Here is a 10503-nt window from a genome sequence, read left to right as displayed (position 1 = left end):
ATTTTCCAGGACATTATCCGTTATCCATTATCCATTGTAACCCTTTAACCCGAAACACACAATACAATGCGTAATTTAAAATGCAGGTAAAAACCTGTGAATTCTTTGCTTAGAGTGTAGCATGCTGACTACTAATACACTGCTTAAAACTATAATTGTTCAGAATGTGAAGTTTTACTAGTTTACTAGCTAATAAAAAACTTGTAATCATTCAAAAATGTGTAAGTGTTCAATAATTCAATGTTGTATGTAAAAATAGTTATTTATATTTTAAAATTACATTATGCAATTATATTATTTTACGAACAAATCTAAATGAACATATAAAAATGTAAATATATGTTTTATATAACATAAAACAAATTTTTTTTTTGCTGAGATTTGATGTAGTGACACAATTTCGTGTGGTGTTATGTAATGACGTCATTGCGCAGTGACATCACAACGTCATTAAGCAACTTTTAGCAACAAATCGACCTTCCTTTAGCAACTTCCCCTGAAAATTAGTTGGCAACACTGGTAAAAGTAGCCTACATTTTGAATACACAACAGAAACTGAATTTAAACTACTGCTCTGCACCCAGCAGGGTCCAAGCAAGCTGAACAGAGAAAAGTGTCATTTCGTTTGTTTACAAAAGGCCAAGCTATTTTTATATCTAGCCTATCTTTAGAAAACGTTAGAAGCTCCTTGCAACGACAAACACTGAAGTTAGCACTTCAACATAGGCCATATATTTTACATACATGGTAAAAATGGTAGGCTATATTTTGACTTCATTTGATGCTGGCGTAACTCAAGAGTGCTCTTCTACGACGGTCTGTGTGAGCTGGTTTGGTGTCAGTCTTAATATGGACAAGGAAACAGAAGAATATTGTCACCTCATCCTGGAGAGACAGTAAAAGACAGAGAGAGTTTGTTTAAAAAATGCCTATATGTACACAGCTGTTCAAAAGTTTGGGATCAGTAAGATTTTTAATGTGTTTTAAAGAAGTCTCTTCTGTTCATCATGGCTGCATTTATTTGACCAAAAATACAGAAAAAACAGTAATATTGTTATTGCCATTTAAAATAATGGTTAATATATTTTAAAATATAATTTATTTCTGTGATGCAAAGCTTATTTTGCATCATCATTATTCCAGTCTTCAGTGTCATATGATCCTTCAGAAATCATTCTAATATGCTGATTTATTATCAATGTATTATATCAATTTTCTTTTGGAACCTGTGATACTTTTTTCAGGATTATTTGATGAATTAAGTAAAATTTCTTACAATATAAGTCTTTATTATCACTTTTTAACACTTCCTTGTGAATAAAAGCATTAATTTCTTTCCAAAGAAAGAAAGAAAGAAAAAAAATTACTGACCCCAAACCTTTGAACGGTAGTGTATATATGCATTTATGTACACACAGCATACACTTTGACTGATCGCATTTTGACCCTGTTTTAGTTACTCTCTTTGAGTTACACTATCAGGATTTGCATCACCCTAAAGAAAGAGACGACATGGTCAGAACACACATATACAGATGCTGCTCTGTTTTTTATTCAGCTTGTAAACACACACACTGGAAGTGCACGCTCTCAAACTAATAATCTCTCATAGCATGGCATGCACTGTATCAACATATTAAATACTTTTCTGAATGGATTTAAGTGAATTTGTGCTCACCTGTTTTTCATTTTACACACTAGCGCTAGTCCATCATTGGCTGTCTTATGGACATTTCTTCTTCCTAGAAAGTAAAACATTTTAGTCAAAAATGATTGAAACATCAAACCAGTCAAATGTCCAGACAAATCAGCAATATATCACAGTATGACTAGAAATGCCTCAAAAATGATGGCCATGCAGTTTCAACTATTTAAAGCATGAAGTTGAACGTTATTATTATTATTGTTATTATTTTACATTTCTCTTTCTAGAATTTACTAATTTCATATTAGTTTGAAGATAGGGGTGTATACAATTTCTCAAACTAATGATTTTCACTTTAATATTATGCTGAATCATAACAAATGCAAGTGATGTTCAGCAAGTAATTGTAACTTTATAGTAAAATCTTAAAAAAACATTTGAGAGGTCACATTCCTATGTGTATTGTGATGTTACCTTCAAAACACAATAAAATGCTCACTTGTACACCTTAAATATAGACAATTCAAGAAACCAGGCAAAAAGAGATTCAATATAAAAAATATGAAAAATTTTTTTAAGGAAAATAGGCTGTTACTTGCGTTGTTTTTTTCTGAACTGTCTTCTGACTGTTCAGTTGAAGGTTTCTCTTTTTGTTTTATAGGTTCAGATGTTGCGTCAACTTGTGGTTCTAAAATTGCCAGCCAATTGTATAAAACAATACCTGTTTTCTTAGAACTTCGACTTCTTCAAATGGTTGATATTTTTCATGAATGAAATCAGTACTGAATATGTTTAAAGAAACAACTGCAACACATGTCAGAAAATTGCATGAACACTGAGTGTGATGTTGACGTGTTGTTGATATCTCCCTGGTCCTCTGTGGTCAAGTTTGATATCTGTAGAGAGAGGTTTCATTCAGCAGTTTGACTCGTCCTGTGTGTCTCTCGCTCTGTTCATGTGGGTATATTTCTTCAGAGTTTGTTTTGTTTAGTGGAGTAAATGTCCATGTTGTTCAGGTTTATCCTCTAGTTCTCCTGAGTGTCCCGTCACCTCAACTGCTTGTTCATTCTCATCCAGATCCAGACATTTACATTTGCACTGCACATTTATGAAAACATGCAAATATCGATTGCATTTTAAAAGATACGTATTTCAGGCAAACTATTTTTATTTACCTTTAACTTTTAAGTGAATGTCTGTATAAGTTTGTGAAATCTGACACCTGTAGAACCCTTTATCCTTCTTTCTGAGGTCAGAAATGAGCAGAGACAGATTTGCTGGAGAATTTTGATTAAACAGCTGTTGTTCTTATCTTTAAATACTTCAGTCCACTGGTTTTCTCTTTTGTAGTTTACTGTAGATTGAGGGTAAGTACAGGAGCAGGGCAGCAGGACTGATCCACCTGTGTAACCTGTTACTTCTGTAAGCTCTTTATAACATGAAACATGACAGCCTTCTTGACAGTATTTCTATTTATATATTTTTATTTATTCACTTATAATGATAATCTATGGGGTTAACACAATGAATCAAAAACATTAATTGTACGTGGATCTTTAACAACCCCTTCCCCTTTTCTTGTTTAATGATTGTATTTTATTTTTTATTATTATCTTTATATACCCTCCACTAGTATTGGCACCCTTGGTAAATATGAGCAAAGGTGGCTGTGAAAATAAAACTGCATTGTTTGTCTTTTTGATCTTTCATTAAAAAAAACACACAATTCTAACCTATCATTGAAGTAAAAGTAAAACAGTTGAAATCAGGGGGGGGGGGGAATCTCATTATGAAATATATGTTTTTCTGTTGTTCACATTGGCCACAATTATTGGCACCCAATTATTTCAATGTCCTTTTCCTAAGATAACAGCTCTGAGTTTTCTCCTATAATGCCTGAGAACACCTGGTGAGATCAGAGACCATTCCTTCGCAGAATCTCTTGAGATCCTTCAGATTCCCAGCTCCATGTGCTTCTCCTCTTTAGTTCACCCCACTCATTTTCTATAGGGTCCAGGTCAGGGAACTAGATTGGCCATGGCAGAAGCTTCAATTTGTGCTCAATGACACATTTTTGTGTTGATTTTGATGTTTGTTTTGGATCATTGTCCTGATGGAAGATCAAACCACAGCCCATTACAAGATTTCTAACATAGGCAGTCAGGTTTAGATTTTTTTTTATCTGTTGGTATTTGAATCCATCATAGAATCCATGATCCCATGTATCTGAACAAGATGTCCAGGACCTCCGGTAGAAAAATAGGCCCACGACATTAAAGATCCAGCAATAGCAAAAAACAAAGATCCAGCAGTATATATAATTAGGACAATATAGACACACATCCTCTTCCAGGCAGGTTTGTAACATCTTTATTTGACTGGAACTTCTTAATTATTGCCCTGATGGTGGAAATGGGTATTTTCAATGCTTTAGCTATTTTCTTACAGCCACTTTCTATTTTGTGAAGCTCAACAATCTTGTTCTGCACATCAGAACTATATTCTTTGGTTTTACTCCTTGTGATGGATGATTAAGGGAATTTGGCCTTTGTTGTTCCTTGCATTTATAATCCTGTGGAACAGGAAGTCATGGCTGGACAATCTCATGCTCCTAGTCACCCTGGTTTGCTGAAAAATGTAAATATGAATGGGAATATACTTCAGAGATATTTTATCTAGGGGATATCTAGGGGTGCCAATAATTGTGGCCAACATGGATTGGAGAAAAAGCATTTATTTCATAATGTGAGTTTCAATTGCTTTCAGTTGCTTTACTTCAATGAAAGGTAAGAATTTTGTGAAATGTTTGAATGAAAGATCAAAAAGATAAATGATTTATTTTCAGATTAAGATTTATTTTCACAGCCGCCTTTGCTCATATTTACCAAGGGTGCCAATATTAGTGGAGGACACACACACACACACACACACACACAATGTTTATTAATAATCCCAATATATTCGACATTTATAGCTGTGTTAAAGGATGTTAACCACACGGGGGCACTAGTCATTATGAATATGGTCAGTAGTGATACAATAACAAGCTAAAGTAGATGTTATGGAGAAGAACATTTTTGTTGTTGGTATTAATAATCCAAGTATGGCAAATTATGCATAGTACCAGATGAACAAATTTAAAATAATTTAATTTTTACTGCTTTAATTCATAAAAATCTGTGATCCTTTTATTGTTTTGAATAGTAAAGTGAAAGTGGGTGAATGATGAAAGAAGGGGCAAAATAATAACATTTGTCACTGTCTGAAGTCTTTGACATTCAGAAAGCACAATTCAAAGAAGCAAGATGAATGCTCTGAGTGATAGCTACATGGAGTTTCAGCATCAGTGGAGGTGCTTCCCACAGAGCTCATGGGTTTCGTCTCAGCTGGATTACTGTTGCACAAAGGTCTTCTTGGATTTTACAGGGTTTTGCTGAAAAGTCAACCATAATGTGTCACTTATCACATTAACAATAGGGTGCTTGAGCACACTTCCTTTTTCGACACCGTACTTTGTCCTGAATTTCATTTCTGATTCCATTCCAATGAACAGCCTAGACATTTGATCATATTATATCTGACAGATTCTTACTGTGGCAGGAAACAGCTGTCATTTTAACACCAGTATTAAAGCATCTAGGCCCAGCATTTTTGTAAATTGGAGCATGTACAGTATGAAAGAGAAATAAAGAGAGTGAAAGACACAAAGAGAGTGAAAGAAAGCACCAGAGATGCAAGGCTAAAAAAAAAAAAACACTCCTCTCAAAGAGCTGCGTTCTTTGTTCTCTCACCATTGGTACATTTGGTTGTCTCATTATCATCCATTTTCCTAAAACTTGGCCAGGCTTAAAAGGTGCCTTAGGCATTAAATAGTCATTTTATGGTTGTTTCTTTGATATTAGATTTTTAAAAAGAATCACGATGACTTTGTTTACAAGTAATCAGATTTCCTGAGGTCTGTTTTTCTAATATTTTCAGGACGTGTGTCTGGGGAGAAGCTGAATGTGTGTGTGGAGTGATTGGCAGTTCTGGTTAAAGCTTTCAGAGCAGGGCGAGCATGTCATCTGAGTACAGAGCCAAGGTATGTTGTGATTTCTGATTACTCACCTCTTGCTGCAAGGAAAACACACACACACACACACACACACACACACACACTCACACTCACACTCACCTGTGTTCATGATGGTGAGCAACAAATCTCTTTTTTTGCTCTAATGTTCTCTCTTGCTTACACAATTTTATTACAAAAACAAATGCAGACTTATAAGCCATTTTATAGATGCATAATGAGAGAGAGTGGGATGCTATGGTTAAAGTGTGCTTCTTTCATGCCTCTGTTCTCTCTCTCTCTCTCTCTTCTTTCTGTGCTGAGCCATTAGGACTTTCTTTACTGATGGAAGTTTACAGACAGCCCTCTTCTTATTGTGCCATGCAAAACAAAGAGGATGCAATCTATGCATAGCTATGCCATTTAAACAATACATTAATTTTGTGCACTGTTTAACTAAGTATTGATCATTTCTGGCCCCAAATATGTAAGCACTATAGCTTTGGACACTGAAGCTGCACTTAAAAATTTATGAATTTATTCGCATTAGGTACAAAATATCAAACTAAGTGGCATCTGATAAATGATGCTGGAGCTTTCCTCAAAGCTAAATGGATTTTTGTGGATGTTTACTGAGTTTTCTTTTAATGGCATACATACATTTTAACTATGTAACTATTTAGTGCAATAGGAAAAAGCAATAGTTTTATAATTCTTATGTAAGTAAATTTAAACATATAAAGCATACATGAAACTCGTTTCATTTATTTTATATGTTTTGCACCGATCTTTGTTCTGGTATTCTTATGCTTAATTATGCAGATCTTCATAGATTTATTGAATTAACAAAGGAGATGAAAAGTCAAGTCCCTCACATTCCCTGATTACCTTGTTTCAAATGTCTGGTCCTTTAAGTGTCTCGGATGGGGCTTACCTCCAACTAAGCTGTCTGGGCTAATTGATATCAGGCTTGAAGACACTTTTCTGGACTTTTTTAACAAAGGTCAGGAGCTGAGAAGGAGCACAGAGGTTTAGCTTCATAAAAATATCATAAATAAAAGTATTTTTGGTTCAGAAAGTTAAGATCTGGTTACAGTGTGGCACTTAAAATGGAACTAAATGGGCCCAATCCAGTAATGTTTAAATAGTCACTGTTTCAACAGTATAGACACAAGACTTAAACAATATACATGCTAAAATTATTTTAGTGTAATAAAATTGTTTACTAACCTTTTCTGTGTAAAGTTATATCCAGTTTCACAGCTTCAATGGAACATAGCAAGCAACCTATTATCAAAAATCACGAGAACAACTTCACAATACTGCAAAACATGTTTTAACCGAAGATTTAGTGTAAATGATACCTTTAAATCATCCCAAAATTAGCCCCATTTACTTCCATTTAATAATGGCTATTTTTTTTATATGGTAATCAACATTATACCACAAATGTTGTCGTTTAAAATTAAAACAAGTGTATGTACATCTTTTTGATGGTTCACTGTCTTCTAATGTGCCGAATGGCTATTTTTTCTTTCCCGCGCTCCCCCCAAACGTCTATTCTGCGAGTAAAGGTGCGTTCACTCCCTCGTAGAACTCGTGATTACAACTTCTGAACTGGGAGTTTTTTCCAGTAAAATTGAAAAACTTTGAGATTTCAAACTGTTCTTTTTGAATTAAAGGGGTCATCTGATGAGATTTAAATTTTTCCTTTCTCTTTGGAGTGTTACAAGCTCTTGGTGCATAAAGAAGATCTGTAAAGTTGCAAAGACTAAAGTCTCAAATCCAAAAATATATTCTTTATAAAAGTTAAGAGTCAACCGCGCCTACCTAAAACACGTTCTCGTTCTAACACGCCCCCACATGTCTACGTCACGATGTGGTAAGATTTGCATAACTGCGCCCAAATGTTCACGCAAAGAAAGAAAGCTTATCTTTTATTCTCGCTGTAGTATTGTTGTTGTCGTTAACCCGCATAAACACATTTCATTACACCAAATACACAAAATAATGTTCTTTTTAGCAACATCATATGACCCCTTTAAATCAGGGAGGTAGGCTATATATTACTTTGTGCTGCAAAATGCTGTCACTCAGGGGCCACGTTAACCCATCAAACCTTGACTCCTTGCGTCACAGAAACAGGAAATGTATGGCATAGATGTCAGCTGGACCTGTTATGGCTGTGATCTGCCCGAGAAGGGCTTCTTGTTGGACATGATGAGAGCATCATTGCTCCTTCATGCGCTCCTCTGTCTTTTTCACAGTGAAGTTGTTGTCTGTGTGTGTATGTGAGTGTGTGTGTGTGTATGTTACATTTTTGAGCTTCAGGATCTTAATTGAGTGTCAGGCTCATATTTAATCAGACACATGCACTGTCACTGTGAGCAGCACTGCCTGCTGGGTAGCATGTGGCAAACATAGTGGCTGAACATCATCAAATGCTGAGAGATTAACAAAAAACATCAATAATATCAACAGAACTGCTGTTACTTTTCTAGCAATTCCACCAGGAAGCACTTCCACCTGGATTTCACATCTGGTTTTACATGTTCACACCTTAAAAATGATGATTGACCAGTTTATACATTAAAAATGCAGATTAACCACATGCTGTTTTTAAAATGCTTGAAGAAGGTCTTAGTAGATTTGCAAACGATGACAGGGTCCAAGACTCTTTTTATTTTGCTGTAGGATAGCAGGTTTGACAGAACTAATTTAGCTCCCTTGAAGCAAATCTTGCAAATATAAAACTTAAAGGTTGCTGGTTTTGAATGTCAAAGAGCAATAATGGTTGTGAATGGTGAGTGGTTAAAAAAAGGGCAACCGTTCCTTTAAATGTTGAGCACTGCTGTTGTTCCTGTGTGTGTTGTAAAAGATCTTTTATATGGGTGATAATGAGATGGAATGGAATGGAATAATGTAGTGATAACAGGTTTTATTTTACAACAGACACACACACACACACACACACACACACTTGACGGGCTGGTATGGTCAGTATGTCTGTCCAGTATACAGTATGTCCAAGTCTATCCACAGGCTCTTTGCTTTAATGCAAAGTCACATTAGATTTCCGTAAGGTGTTAAATGACCTTTTGGATCAGACTTCTCTGGATCTGTCTGACCATACCAGCCCGTCTTCTGCATTTCTGAATATGTAACTGCACATTTTCAACATGCATGACTTGTAAACACACAGATAGTAACATGAAAACAGTAGGAGTCCTTTGCTAAAACCTTTAACAAAATGTATCTTTTTATGTATTTTGAGTACCTATACTGCACAGTATTCTCACACACACACATGGACTGACGGAGCTGGTATTTGGGATTACACTCTTGGACAAGTCGAACCCTTTGATGTGGTAACAGAGTGCTTGCATGTTAAAATATGAAGAGATGAGCGGAGGAGAAGAATAGGGGGATTGTGTGAACAAGAGACCCTCTGCGTCAGAGGCTTAATCTGAACAAAAATTAACGTAATAAAGAAACAGCATGAAGTTTCCTGGTTTCCCTCATGCTAATGAATAGTAATGACTCTTTCTGTCAATATCTACAATTACTGTATATGTCTCCCTTAGAGCAAAATAATAAATAGCTAAAACACACACACAAATGGAATTGGGAAATAATCCAGTCATTGATGATGAATGTCTTGCCATCAGAATTCACATATAACAGTACCAGTTTTTATTTTTATGAAGTTTAGAAGTTAAGAAGCTCAGCCGAATGTTAAGAAGTTAATGCATTTTAATGTGGGACAGACAATAGATTTCTGCACTTATTCTTCTGAATACAGTAAGTCTTCTGAAACCATTCGATACCTTATAGTGTGAGAAACAGATTGAAAATCATTCATTTAGTATAGCTTTGATTACCTTAGCTGTTCTTATCAGCTGTGATGAATGTGCATTTAAATTGTTTTGAAATCTTTTGATTTAGGTCTCTTTTTCATTGTTAATTAGTTCACAAACCATCTAAATGATTCTAACTGCTCTGGTTCTCAAGTTCAACTCACTGATTCAATGGTCCAGTTGCAGCAGTTCATATCACTGGAGGGAATGATTATCAGAGAATGGCAATAAACTTAAATTTGAGTCTGTTCCTCACACAAATCTATCATATGACTTCAGAAGACTTTAAATATACTGCTTTTGTGTTGTTTTATCTTGACGGTCCCCATTTATTGTAATTACATGGAAGCAACAAGCACAGCCTTCAGAAGTTCTCCCTTTGTAATGATAAAATCCTGCGTGTTGGAAACAGCATGAGGGCAAGTAAATGATGAAAGAATTTTCCTTTTCATTATGTTTCATTAATTATAAAGTTCATATAACCCTTGAGAGTTATTAAGCTAAACACATTTTGGTAATGAATGGGTTTGAGCATGAGCAATTAATGCCGTTTTATAAATAGAATAGAAAAAGAGGTGGAACTGGTGTGGTGGAGAGATGCTGGATGAGTTAATGAGAACAGTGAGGTAAATATATGCTTATATATATATTTGAAAGAAACTTAATTTTTTTTTAGTATTCTCAAGAATGTTGATATAAAAGTGTTTGCGTATAAGTGTGTGTGTGATTATATGCACTGTACTTAAAAGCCAAAACCAGCAGATTCTCAGTGTTAATGAGCTTCAAAACAAACAGTCTGTCCTCACATCATCTCTCTGCTTAAAGTATACTGCTCAGAAAAGCACAGTACCATTACTTGTCCATTAGTCAAATCACAAATTTCCATTACTCAAATCTCGCTCTTTGTGTGTGTGTGTGTGTGTGTGTGTGTGTTTGGGAGGCTGACTAAA

This window comes from Sinocyclocheilus rhinocerous, unplaced genomic scaffold (assembly GCF_001515625.1).
Source record: "Sinocyclocheilus rhinocerous isolate Xijiao unplaced genomic scaffold, SAMN03320098_v1.1 scaffold273, whole genome shotgun sequence".
Taxonomy (NCBI): domain Eukaryota; kingdom Metazoa; phylum Chordata; class Actinopteri; order Cypriniformes; family Cyprinidae; genus Sinocyclocheilus; species Sinocyclocheilus rhinocerous.
The sequence above is the reverse complement of the archived record's forward strand: the minus strand, read 5'-3'. Positions refer to the sequence as shown.